The sequence below is a fragment of the Chelmon rostratus genome, chromosome 21 (assembly GCF_017976325.1).
Source record: "Chelmon rostratus isolate fCheRos1 chromosome 21, fCheRos1.pri, whole genome shotgun sequence".
Lineage (NCBI taxonomy): Eukaryota > Metazoa > Chordata > Actinopteri > Chaetodontiformes > Chaetodontidae > Chelmon > Chelmon rostratus.
In genome coordinates this window covers 19,093,289-19,107,557 of record NC_055678.1, presented here as the reverse complement: position 1 = coordinate 19,107,557, position 14,269 = coordinate 19,093,289, and positions in this window count along the sequence as shown.

Here is a 14,269-nt window from a genome sequence, read left to right as displayed (position 1 = left end):
ACATTATACCATTATTCTCAGACAACAGGCATCTCTCCCGCTCGTCTTCATCAGAATGGATGATCACTTGTCTGTAGTGGGTCTATCTACTGAGGCGCTGAAATAAGTACAATGCTGTGGAAAGAAAAGCTGTAAGTGCACTTGTTTTAAGAGGTGAGATGAATCCCATCTTTTGTCATGTCAAGACAAGAGATGACTTGGCAAAAAAATCAATCTCTCAAGGAGTGTGTATTACAAGCCTTGGCAGATTTTTATATAGTGAGGAAAAGCAAAACTCAGAAAGTAGATTTCACCTTGACTAACATCTTTATAGGTGAAGGTGTAGTTAGTTGGTTGCAGATTGCAACCAACTAACTAACTACTAACTGCTGGCCGCTAAAGCAGTGAAAAACATTTAAAGCCTCTCTAGAGTCTTTGGTTTGTCTTTTCTGCACTACTGTAGACACATGGCGGTGCAACACGGCCGAGGCTGCACCCTCTGCAGATATTAAGAGCTCATTCTAAAGGTAGCAAAAACCTGGGTATCGAGAGCTACCGTCTCACAAATCACCCAGAGTGTGGATCTGGGCACGTCCACCGTGGCCTCCAACTGGGTCAACAGGTTGATCCGGGTGATGCAGGGGTGATGCGATGTCTGTGCTTGGCCCCTCCTCATGGTGGCGCAGCAGACTTTACAGTGTTAAAGCACAAACTGACTGGATGACCCCGGGTAGGATCATGATCTTAAGGGAAGTAGCTCTGTGGAAGAAAGGTTCCCAGAATCAGCCTTGTCTTGTTTTGTCCAGGGGGCTGATTCAAGAGTTGTCTGGAGCTTCTGTCGACGAAGGTCATGTTGGGAAGGAGTTTGGTAGGCGGGCTCTGCTCTGATGGCGGAACTGTCTTCGAGGTCTCTGGTGAAAGGCTCCCTGACGGGCTGGAGCTCTGTGAGGCGAGGCCACAGTGGGGGGTGTTGGGCCAGTGGCCACTGGTCATAAATGAACACAGGTAGACAACTGCACAGTGTACAAGGGCAGGAAAGACAATCTTCACAACCGTGCATACGTACGGCGATAAACCCAGTCGAGACGGCTCTTAGAGGGCGACGCCTGTGCGAAAAATAACTTTGAGTGCTTTCCATTTGGATAATTTGGCTTCTCGCTTCCCTCACTCATGTCTCCTCCTCAAAGTGCGCCAGCGAGAGGGAGGTGCAAGAATGGAGGAAATGTGTTTACCAGACATCTTCACTCACTCCGGCGTCATTACGAAGAAATGACAATTATTAATGATGCACAGCATCTCAGCTGCATGTCATGAGCAAAAAAAAAAAAGTTTAAATTAAAGAATACCTGACATGTGATGATGTCACATGTTATCTGCCCGGGCGTCAGATAACGTAAGTGATCAGAAAATGCAAACATGTTTAAGACTGAAAGAGCAGAACAGACACGAGGGCGCAAGAAAACCAGCTCCGAAATATTCAAAATAAAATCAATAATCTCATTGCGTCTGCGGTCTCTCACAAACTAATAAGTCTGACAGCCTTTAGATGATATTATAGAAGTAATAATAATACCTGTGATCCTGTGGCTGTATATTTTGAAATGGAAAATAAGAAATGAGGGAAATAAGGAAAGCCTTCAGGCTGATGAAGACAAAATAAACACAATTGTAAGAATGAAGATGATTCATGATTTATTCATGATTCATATTCCCCACACGTAATATTGTCTTTATTTTGTGACTGCATATGAACAACATTGGAGCTGCCATTGGTGTTGTCATCCCTGCTTCCATAGCTATTTGCCTAATCATTAGTAATACCAGTCATGTTGTTAATATAACAGCCAGCCTCTCCTTTTACCGTCCAATCAGATCAGCTGACCGATCAATTAAATGGCTGCTGCCCTCCAGTGAAAAGTAACATAAACCTGTGATTCCTCGCTCACACCTCCTGCAGGACCCTCCTCTCTCCTCGTCCTAATTTGATCGTTGAGTGTCCAGTGTCTGTGGCCAGTCCGCTTAGTTTGAGTTTGAATTGTACCGCTGTGTGCGCCCGTGACAGATGGAAACGTGCCCTCGTAGAGAGAACTGCGTGCTGATAACACCACAGGTAGCGTTTCTCCTCATGTTTTGCCCTCTTTCACTGGCTGCCGTCTGCACGCTGGCTTTTGGGGGTGACACAAAGACAGCCCCCGTCTCCTTCAATGCCACTTATTTCACATTACAGCCATCATCTGTGCAATTGGCCGTGTAATGCCGGCGGCGGCCGCGGAAGCCTCAAATGAGTCGTAATTGACCTGTGTTAGCGCTTTCATTTATCAGCTTTCTGCCCAAATCCCAACACTGTTCCTCAGTGATAACCCCCCCCAACTGACAACTCCCATGTCTCACTCCCTGCTGGAGGTCAGAAAGGTCTGTGTGGTCTCTCCATAGGTTGCAGGCAGCCACATATGTGCCCGTGAAGGACAGGAGTAGGGGTCACTTGCATTCTGGATGTCATGCCAACCACAGACTGACCAGGACCACTAACACTGGGACACAGCAAAGCCACGTATTATGCTGTAACAGACACCTACAGGGCTGGAAAAGCCATGCAGTGACGCCTTTTCTGACTTATTGTCCAACTGCTGTCCACATTTGTATTGAAATGACTTGTTTTAAATCACACCTCATATCCACAATTAACTCTGAAGGCCCTGAAAACCAACATATTTCCTCAATCGGCTTCTAACTATGAGGTATGGGATTGCTGTGCGCCCAAACAGTCCCGATGAAGCAGATCAGCTCGGTTCCAAACTCATCTGGTAACAAAACCGATCACAAGGCGAGATGCATCAGGACGCGTCTGATTCAGCGAAGCGAGTGACCATCGCTTATTGATTGATGATACTGCGTGTCTGCTTCATGGTAATTAATCAGAGCGGCACGTTGCAAAGTCAGGAAAAAAGAAATCCAGCTGAGGTTTTAAAAGTTGGGGAAAAAGATAGAACAATGGCTCAATTAATTACTATCATGCGGGCATGTGAGAGGAAAATCTGCCCGGGCAGAGGGGAGCGGTCGGCGCTGCAGAGACCACTTTGAAGTTAATGTGATAGTCGCCGGCTTAGGCTCTATTGAGCGTAATTTGATTTTCTTCACCGTGTGTTTGTACCTGTGATGCTCGGAGTTACCAGAGTCGAATCATCATCTGCTGAAGGTTTACTTGACGGCCCTTTCAAAAACACCTCCATGCTGTAGTCCTGCAAAGCATTGATTCAGCCTGTTCTCGCTCCGTGCCTCCCAGTTCAGAAGCACGGACTGTAGTGCACATTTTGTGGACCGAATAGCTTTTTTTTTTTCCTCGCTCCGATAGATTCAATTTTAGAGAATGCTGTTACGGCGTTAGAGGTAAAGTAACAAAAACTCGCAGCGCTTTTTTGCACTTTGACGTCAGCCAATTCAACAAAACACGGCGGAGTCCACACCATGTGGGGCTCAAACAGAACGCTTTGTTGTTGGCTCTGTGAATGCAACATGGAGAGTAAGAAATAGGGGTCATTCGAGGCCTGGCGCAAAATGCATCAGAGAAGCGAATTTGCTCTCGTCTGAGCAACACAACTCAAGTCTTTCAATAGAAACTGAGAGGCAGGGCCGAGGAGGATCCTGCTCCAGCTCTCACCGGGATTGGATGTGCCTTATTTCAAAGTGAAGTGCTTGCTGCTGCCATTCTCTGCCCTTTGGTCCTTCCCTGCTATCTCACTTTCAATTATTAGTTTTCTTCCTCTTTTTTTTTTTTGCAGCGGGGGTGGCGGGGCTGTTAAGAGGGAAGAGGTGAGGTGACCTGATATATATCAAATCAGCCCTAACAGCGGACAACTCATCGTCGCATTTCCTTTTGATTAGACTCAGGCATCAGAGGGCCAGGGGAGCACACGGGGCTGATAATAGGCAATCAGCGGGGGCAGCAGGTCGGCCTGTACATGCCTTTGTTGGGATAATAGTGTTGAGACTGCGCCATGCCTCCATATGAGATGTTGTCCTGGAAATGAGGCGGCGCGCACACGCGGAACAAAGACACCCTACAAAAGGAAAAAAGACAAAAGAACAAAGAGGGCATGTATGTGCATTCACCTGCCCCCCTCTGAGCTCTCTGCCTCTCGACTCTGAGGCCATGTTCGGCTTGTCTTACGGTGTTTTATTGGCTCCAGTTTCTGTAGCACGCTGTTGTTCTGCGCTTTGACTGAAGCGTCCCTATCCTGCCATCCAGCCCCCTTTTTAGGGCAATGCTCCAGCATTGTTGAGTCCAGACAGCTCACAGGTAGTGAGCCTGCGTCTCACAGCGTCACGCCCGCTTTCCAGTTTACGATTCTGCTGGTAAGGAAAGAAAAACCATGAATGACCCGTCACTGATGCCTTCAAGATTTTGGATACATTTACGTATTTTTATTTACATATATGTACAAATCTACTGAGTCTCCAATACTGTGAGAATGAAGGAATCAAACGTCCCCCCACACGGACTGATTCTGGTGATCACACTGATATTTATGACCTTCTCTCACACACTTTGTTGTCTGTCTCCAACATCTTGTAGGTCGTCTACAGTTCCAGAGCCTCAGCAGACATTTCAAATAGTTGAATCTGCATTTGTGAATCAAAGCGAGGATCATCTCCTCATTCTGTAAACGCAGATCTGACACACACCACATCACCTTTGATGCTGACGGCTAACTTTTGATGTGAACTCTCAGACACTTCATCTATTAGAGAGAGATCTGAAACAGGCTCATACTGGAGGCATTTCTAATTTAACCGGCTCCATAAGTATGTTTTAATTACATTTCTTCCTGTTTTTCATCTGAAGCATCTGAAGCATTGCCAAATGTATTTTTAATTTCAAAATAAAAGCAGACAGCTCAGATATGGCATCATTTGGCATGTCTGCAGTACTGTATGTGTTCAGGTTTTGACAGTTTTGTATATTTATAAAATGGTTTATGCATAGATATCTCTATATGAATGGATATAGGGGAGTGTCAGTGTTCCAGGGATATAAGAACCATAGGAGAGAGTGCGTGCCATAAAAGTTGTATTCAAAGTTACAGGATATTAGGAGCATCTTTTTTCTAGGATTTCCGAGTGAATCTATGGATGTATATTTTTGGATTGGGTCATGATATCTTCCATTTAAGACACACTAGGGACGTCAGTTTTGGTCCAGACTGGAGGAAGCGGGTGCTGAGGGTTTTAAAGCGCCTTGACTGCCTCCATGAGCTGTGTGTCACTGCCACTGCTGGAGCTGCAACTGCCGACGGTATCAGCAAATGGGCCGAATCAATGGGCCGCACAACAGTAACTCACTTCCTGTTGTTTTGAAAACGGCGGCACACATCTGTCCCTGTCACGTCACGCGGTATCTTTACCTCACGTCTGTCCTCGTCAGTTTGAAAACCTCCAAACTAAATAATTCTGCTCGGTTCAGCTTTTTTTTTTTTTTCGGTTTGCACAGATATTTGCCTTTAAAAACCTTCCGGTGGTTTCAAGTGCATCATTCTTTCCTAGTAGGCTTTAATAACGTGGAATATCTGCAGGAAATGTTCGGTTTTATTGACTCTATCTTAACATGTGAGTGGTCACAGATAATCCCACCAGCCACTCCACAGCGTTTTATCTGGCTATTACCTGAGCACTGGGTTTTATTGTATGTATTATATGAATTTACAGTCAGCAGTGGCTTGTTTTGACCTGATAAACTTTTATCTGTGTAGCACGTCTTGTCCTCATTCATGCACACCCCTGCAGAGGACAGCCGACGGGCTCGATCTGGTTGCATCCAGCAGCTGTTTGCCTCCCCTCTCGACAATGCTAACTGCAGAGCGGTTGGAAGAGATATGCATCGCATGTGTTTCGCATTACACAGACTTAATAGAGGGAATGATGTCTAATCTCAGCACACACCTGTCAGAGTGGGGTTGTGTATTGCTGCGCTGTGTGAGTGTGTGAGCCGCTGTGTGATTTTGCTTTCAGATGTGTTAAAGGTGATCAGCCGGCTGATATGATTGAGCAGGGTAAGTGTTCTGCCGATGTGATTGATTAGGAGGCGCTCCGCAGGGACTTCAGTGTTGGACAGAGCGCAGCGGTGGGATATGGATGATGGAGGAGCGGATGAAGCCCCTGTGGAGCTACAACCTTCAAAATGTTGAAGCGCTACGTAAAACATAAATAAAAACAGAATTCAGTGGTTTGCAAGCAAACTGTTGTTCACTCCTTAATCCAATCATGTGTTCACAAAGAGGTGACCCTCGCTCCATCCTCGCTTGTGAACCACTGAACCTTTCCAGGATGCTCCTTTCATACCCAATCATGATACTCTCACCTGTTACCAAGCAACCTGTTTACCTGTGGAATGATCCAAACAGGTGTTTTTGGAGCGTTCCACATCTTTCCCAGTCTTTTGTTTTGGTCAAAGTAGTTTGAAACTTGTTGCTGCATCAAATTCAGAATAAGCAAATATCTACAAAAATTAGTGAAGTTGGAGCGTCCCAACTCTCTGGGTTGTGTGTACATTCTGTTGCACTGAGGTGTTATGTCATGCATGACAGCAGATCTAGTTTTAATTACACATTCATTTTGTTGTGTTATGGTTGGGAAATCTTTGTCCTCCGAGCCACACATATTATGTTTTATTTTTTGTTTCAGACTGGAGCAGGAGAGGGGCCGAGCTGATCACCTGCCAGAGAAGCACCTGTCTTCAATTGGCTCATCACCGGCTCTTTATAAGCAGCCTCCACGCTGCTTTCGCTGACGGATTATTTTCTCTGTGTCTGCGCCCCTGTATCGAGTTCTCGTGATCGCCTGTCTCTCGCCTCGCTCCTCTGATTTAGTACTTTGCATGTAGTGAGTTTTTCTTTGTATATTCTTTTCTGTTGATTGTAATCGCTATTTTTTTCTGTACCCGTCATTTTTACTTCGCCCTTTAATTTGTCACTTTGTAACTGCTTGAGCTTCTGTTGATACTTTGCCCCCCCGTGGCCTCTCTTAGTTGTACTTGGCCTGGCCTCACTCCTTGTGAACATGACAGGTTGAGTTGCACCTGCAGAGGCTTTTGCTTTTTCTCACCTTTTGAGTAAATTCCCCACCCAAACACTCTCCTCCAACAAACGGAAATGGACTCTGAAATCAATCCAGTCACTTAATGAGGCATCAGTGTTTGATTAGCACATCACCCTGAGAAATGAACGCTGTCCAGATCCAGATGACGGCTGCAGTGGCTGCTCAATATTTTCCTGTTTTTGATAAGACGGACTGTCATCAAACACTATTTACACAGGCTGCATATCTGCTGATGACGATCAACCCAAACATCTCTGCTTTCACTCTCACTCTAAATGCGCAGCGATGGTGGCACTGCGAGAGAGTGCAACACGCGAATCAGGTGGTTGGATTAGTCTGCAGAAAGGAGGAAGGATTACGAAAACCACAAAGCCTCTATTGGCAGTGAGCATCAAATCAAGATAGATTTGAATAATTTCAAACATAATAAAGTCATGCTTGTGGATGAAACAAAAAGCACTAACGCTAATTTCTGAACACTGATGACTGAAATATTTGCTCTGAAAACACGGGCATTAATCCTCAGAGACTGTGACAGAATTACTAAGGGTTCTGAGTCGATACGCGTGCTTGCAGACAGGACAGGGCAGCATTTCAGTGAAGGGCACAACACATATTTCATAATTTTTGAAAGTATTTTGTTGCCAAAAAAGAATAAGATGCAATTTGTATAGAAACACTTTAAGAGCTTATGTTTATGTATCTGAAATACTTAAAATGCATTCATTCATGTTTGCATTGTTTGCGTGTTAAAGCCTGATATATGCTCTTCCATTGTTGTCAAAAAAGCCTAAAACACACCAGCGAGCCACAGTGTTGCGCTGGGATCCTTCATTACCACAAACACACTGCTCACTCGCTCGAGCAGCAAGCGTGGATTAATCTGCAGCTGAAAACTGTTGCTGGCAAATGCGCTATTTCCTGCTGTTTGAATGATATTTGATTTAAAAAAAAAAAACTACATTTTGCAGCTGTTTTAGGAAATTACTGAGCCTTCTTAGAAATGAAAATGTCTGGTTTTGACAGATTTTGATGTGTTAGTAGAACGGAATGGGCCTGGGGGCCACAGACAGGGCGTGGAAGCCAGGAAGCACTGGGAGACATTGTAGCATACTGTTGGTTGGTCTCATCATGTTTTTTTTTATAACAAAAATAATATAGATTTCAACTCTAGACTTATTCTTTAGACGTGGGAGCGGTACGGCTGCCTGCCAAAGGCTAATCTAAGGCTTAGGAATACTCTGTGCTGTGGTGTAATAACACATGAGACTTCCACGAGGTCATGGGAACACTTCGAAAATAAGGCCGTCTTTGAAATGAATTCAGTCTGCTAAGAGCACTGCAATTTTAACAAAAATATGTGAAGATGTCTCCGTGGCACAAAGAACAGTGAGGTCTGCTGGGAATGGTTCCTGATGTACTGGAAAGGTTCCCGCAGTGAAAACTCATCTCACTGGTTACTTCTCTCGAATTCATTAAAGGGGGAATCTGGTCTGATACTTGCAGTTCAGGCAATCGTTTCATCAGTAACAGAACTCTTGCACCCGCCAAGTTCTCATCGAGTTCAATGCTGAGATCCTCCTCACTCCCATGGGGGGGTGCAGGGAGAGCTGGAGGGGAGAGGGACATGAGGCAAAGATGAGGTGAGAGAGAAAGATGCGAGCAGGTGCTCTAAAAACAACAGGAAGTGAGTGTAGTTTGGTTCGGTTCAATATATACAGCTCACGGAGGCTATTAAGGTACTTTAAAACCATTAGAGGCTAATTGCTGCAATTTGCATCAAAAAGCCCATCTTCCCCAATCTCCAGTCTGCTTCTCAGAGCCATAACTTAGTCAAATCTGATGACATCTGACGAAGAAAAATAAAAATGTGACTTTGAGTGACTTACACCTTCTAGGATGTAATTATCTCTGATGTCCATTTGCGAATAAATGTTCATAAACTTGCTTAGAAATCATTGAAAAAGGGGCTACTTATGAGTCCAGAACTCACCTGAGAATGATCACATCTTTACATTTTCTTTGGTTTTTAAGTAATCCAGTGATAGTTGTCTGTACATGGCAAACAGGATGCACTGCACACACGCTGTAGTAATGTGATTTATCCAGCCTGCTCCGCTGAACCACGGTGAGTTTTGGGGCCTTGGTTCAGAATGAAGACAAACTCTTCAGGCTGCAGCGGAGACAACAACACACTCAGCAAGTCTTTTCATTCCACACAAACCCTCATAAGAGTATCTGTTTGTGTGTGTGTAATAGAGTGTGTTTATGTATGAAGCTGTGAAGGAAATGAGCAGGAGAAGAAAAACTCCCGTATAGGAGAGTAACCTCATGTCCCTGTCTCGGTGTCCAGATACTTCTCTCAGAATAAAAGCGTCTCTGTCAGCTTTCTCCCTCGAGCACAAAGAAATAAGAAAGATCAGCAATCCTGGTGCAGAGAAGAGCAACTGGTCGGGCATTTGGTTTTTATGAGTGGACCCTGACAATCAAAATCTTTTTTAGCACTTTTTAATGCAACAATGGATTCATATTGAACAGTTCAAGCCACGCTTACAGACTGTATATTTTATTGATGACACTTAAATTTGGTTCAGTCGTTGTGATTTAATTGTGACCTGACCTGACAATTGATGCAGAAACAAGTCTTGCAAAACAAAGTCAATAACACAAGTTGCAACAAGCAAGACTACAACAGCGTGCAGCTCAGGGGACATTTCATTCTCCTCTCACATATCTTATTTTTAACCACCTGAAAGCTGGAAGACAATTCAGGAAAAACAACTTCGACAAAAACGGTACAACTAATATGACTCTGTCCTGCTTACTACACTTCAGCGGTTCAGGCTGAGCCTAATAAAGCTGCAGCCAGCGTTTCCCAGACGGATGGACTCTCCTCACTAAACTGGCTTTCCACTCTGTCTTGCACTTCTTGGTCAGGTCCTGCTCAAAAGCAAAGTCAAATTAAATGAGCTTTCCAGGGGTGTGACACACTTCCTCTGTGCTCATTGAACACGTTTTTCAAAGTGGAAAAAGAGTTCTAGCAGCCTTTTACTGTTAAAGTTAAATCGGATGATGCACAAGCCCCAAAATGTCTACAAGGGAAGCAGTCTGCAGCACCGGCAGCATGTCAGAGGACTCAAGGCTGGGTCTGTTTTGGTACCATGACCTGGCACAACTGCCTTTTTCCTCTGAGAAGAGTCGAACTGGGAAACTATCCAGGAGCTGATTGGATTTATTTACCCAAATATATATAGAGGTCATCTGGAACTAGACTGTTTAATTCTCCTAGATGAGGGCAACTATTACGACAGGATTAATGAAATGACTGATAATCCCACACACACGTCATATTGATCTGTGGATGACACAGTAAACTATGCAATGAACTGGCCAATGGTGAAAGAGAGGGAATGATCACATGGGTTCACTGATGGCCAATACTAAGATCTAAAATTTGAGGGTTGAAAGGAGATCGTTGGGTCCATAAGCAAACTAAATGTACCCTCCATGACCTCCTCAATGGCATGTCAACAATGCTGAACTTTGTCCACGACACGGGTCTGGCCCCCCGGGGCCCGCCCGTGACTCCCGTTCTGAAAATCAGCTCAAGGACACTGCGGACTGTTGCTCAGCTATAATGACTAATACCCCATCAACATTAACCCCCCTGCAACACAACACCTCTGCATATGACGCGAATGCTATCCTCCGCCACATCTGTCCCTGGGGTTCTCTGATAAGGGGTAATTGCTTGTTTGCTTATCTGAGGCCTTAGATTAGCAGGACAGTAAGGTCCTGAGACTGGACTCACGGTGAAACCAGATAACTTTGCCTCAGGGACAGAAGAGACAGCATGGACAAATACTGAAGACATGGCGAGCTGAGATCAGATAGGATGTTCATGTTACAATCCAGAAGTCGAGGACCTGCGTGCTGCTGCCTCTTGTGGTTCAACCTTCACTCAAGATCAAACCTAGATCTCACCCAATAACGTCCGACCAATCAAAATCACTGGGACAAAGTTGTCTTGTCACGGTGTGTCCCCTTTTAGATCGAAACAGCAAACTGCAGTCAGGCTTCAGGAGACACCAGCGCGCTAAATCAGCTCTGCTAAGTGACAGATGACTTACTGCCGTCCTTGGACAATGACGATCGTGCCATTTTGATTTTCTTGGACCTTTCTGCTGGTTTTCACTCAGCTGACCACTGCATAATCTTGGACTGTGGCAGACAATCGGGATAAGGCTCGAGAATGGTTTAATTTGTGCCCACAACAAAGATCAGTATCAGTTGTGTTATTTTTTCATCCTCTTCTGCGACTGTGTCCTGCCGCCTACCCCAGGGCTCCTTCCCCTTTTCATTTTCATTAGAAATGCTTCCACTGTTGTCTGTCTTTTGAAAAGTCTGCATTTCTTATCACCGCTGTGACACCGACACACCGCTGTACTTCCTCTTGAAAATACATCATCTTCAGTCTCTTTCAAGTTGTCTAGAGGATGTCAAATACTGGATGGGGAATAATGTTTCTCAGCTAAATGAGAGTACAGCAGGGTTTCTTTTTTTTAGTCTCCAAAATGTCTTAATTGGCGGGGCCAATTCTCTCATTTGTTTTGTATTCATGCCAGACATCCAGGTGTCATTGTTCATAACTTTGATTTGAGATCTTGCATCCTTTTTTTTTTTTCTTTACCTTGAGCATGGTGGGAGTCCCTAACTTTTCCTGCAGCTCTTTACTGGTACCAAGAAGAGAGACCACATGTCTCTCTTCACTGGTGAAATATAGACCTGATTTTAAGATTCTCTTATTCGTATAGCCCTGCATACTGCATGAACTGGCACCACTTTGCCAGTCCATCGCTGTCAGATCTTCCCCATCTGTCGCCACTTTTAAATCCCAGCCAGAGACCGGCCTTTGTATAACTGCGCTGTTGAAAAAAAACGGCTGTAGATGCGCTATAACATTAAAAGCAAGGGGCGCTGTAAACTCCAGCCCATTCGCTCATTATTTATACATCTACTGGGGCGGGACAGGTAGTTTAACATGTAGTAACTTTATTTCCACAGTTATTTATTCCAATAGGAGCAGGCTTGGCTGTGTTGGCATCAAACAGGCTACTTTAACGTTACATCTGGAATTAGTAATAATAGGCATATTCCTGCGGTTAGGATGGGGAATAATGTCACAACAGCACAGCCAGCTACTCGCCTGGCAGATGAAGCACTTTCTCTATTTCAAATGCCAACGTTTGTCTTTTTTGACTCGTCAAACAGGCAGCGGTTCTGTTGCTGCAGCTCAACAAACTTTTCCTCTCTTTCGCTGTCCCACCTGACAGCAGCATCCCTCTTCCTCCTCCTCCTCGCCATGGTTACCTGACTGCCCTCTGGAGAGAGAGCACCTGATTGGTGAACACTCAGGAACGTGTCATGGGAGATGTAACTCTTGGCATGTCAAGACAAAAACATTCTGACATGCTAGTCTTTTAGTAGTCGTGGGGGGCACGATCAGCCAAGACGCTGCTCGTTGGTCAGCCACGACAAAATAGTCTCAAAATCGGGCTCGATTTGTCTTGTCTGATCCAGGCGTAAGTGATTACGCGATAGGCTCACCGTTTGTTTTAAACAAGGTAAGACATGTCTTTGAACATGAGTTCTCTGACAAGCAGTGTACTGTTGAAGTGCATTTGGATGTAAACCCTGGAGAGGATTATTCCTGGTGAGACAAACACTGAAAAACATGTACACGTTGTTAGTGCGTGAGGTTAATGTTGAATGTGTGCTGAGAGAGTTACATAAAGCACAGAGGAATCTAGTGGAGAGTCGATGAATATAAGGGCTAAAAACCCAAAGCTCTATTGGAAGGCGCTGAAAGGCTGTAGTCAAGGCAACAAACGCTGTCCAATCAAGACTTTCATGATGCTATCAGACAAATTCAGAATAAGCATGTACTTACAGTTACAGTACAATTGAGTACATGTTGAAAAGGATTGGCAAATTATCCCATTCTGTTTTATTTATGTTTTTTGGAATTGGGGTTGTATCCTGAGGGACGAGCTGCTCCACCACTGATCATTTGTTTTTGCTGGAAACACATCGTTGATTTGTATCGTTTTAAAAAGAAAAGCTTGTTTTGTTTTTTCGTGCATCACGGTAAGGCGTTTGATGCATTTTGGAGGGATGTACTCTGGCACAAACTGTTGAAAGCAGGTATTAATGATGAATTCTTCAATGCAGTCATGAATATGTATAAAAACATCAAATTGTGTATTTGTTAAATCTGAGTTTTTTTGCTGGAGGTTGACAAGATGAAAGGTTGTGGTTTGATTTATTTACCAATGAGGACCACAGAACGGCTGTCAGCCTGTTCAGACAGTGACATCCAGCTTATGGGACTGATGTACGTGGATGATAAAGCAAAAGAGCGTGTGTGTGCTGGTGTGTGAAATGTTGCAGAAAGGCAAAGCCAAGGTTTGTGTGCAATAGAGAAAATCTAGAGATTGTCCATCGCTTTAGATATTGTGGTCTGATTTTGAATTATATTGGTTCGAGCCTCTCATGCAGTTTGCTATTTTCTGTACAAAGCTTGATTCACCTGTAGATATCACACTAGGTCTTTTTAACAAGTCAATTACACCAGCTATGTTGTATGCATGTGAAGTGTGGGAGGAAATAGATGTGTTGGAAAAACTACCTCTCTTAAGAAATGACAACCTATGTAATACGGTCTATGGGGAGCTGGGAAGACATCCACTCAATTAAAAAGTCATCTGCCACTGAGGGATGCTGACACTCTTTTCTTAGCCTGCATAATACGTATGTAAGTATGTGCGCTGCCATGTGTCTCTGCAGGTTGAGCAGATACCGGATGACTGTGGATTGGCCGTTCTCTGGCTCACGCACAAGGCTAACAGCATCAACTGGTCGAAACCATCATGTAAAAGTGACGAATCTGTTGTATGAAACTTGAAATCAGAGGCAGAGGGGTGTGAAGGCCTGACCACTGCTGACTGGCCAAACTCAGACACTGCAGCATCCTCGACTTGCATACAGACAAGGAGATGTGCTGTGACTAGTACTGATATTAGATATTGGAGATTTCACGTTTATCAACATTCAAAAACAAATTCAGGCTTTGCCGTCGGCTTCCTGACTCCCTTTCGCAAACGAGTGACCGAGCTGACGAGAGGGATCTGGAATGGAC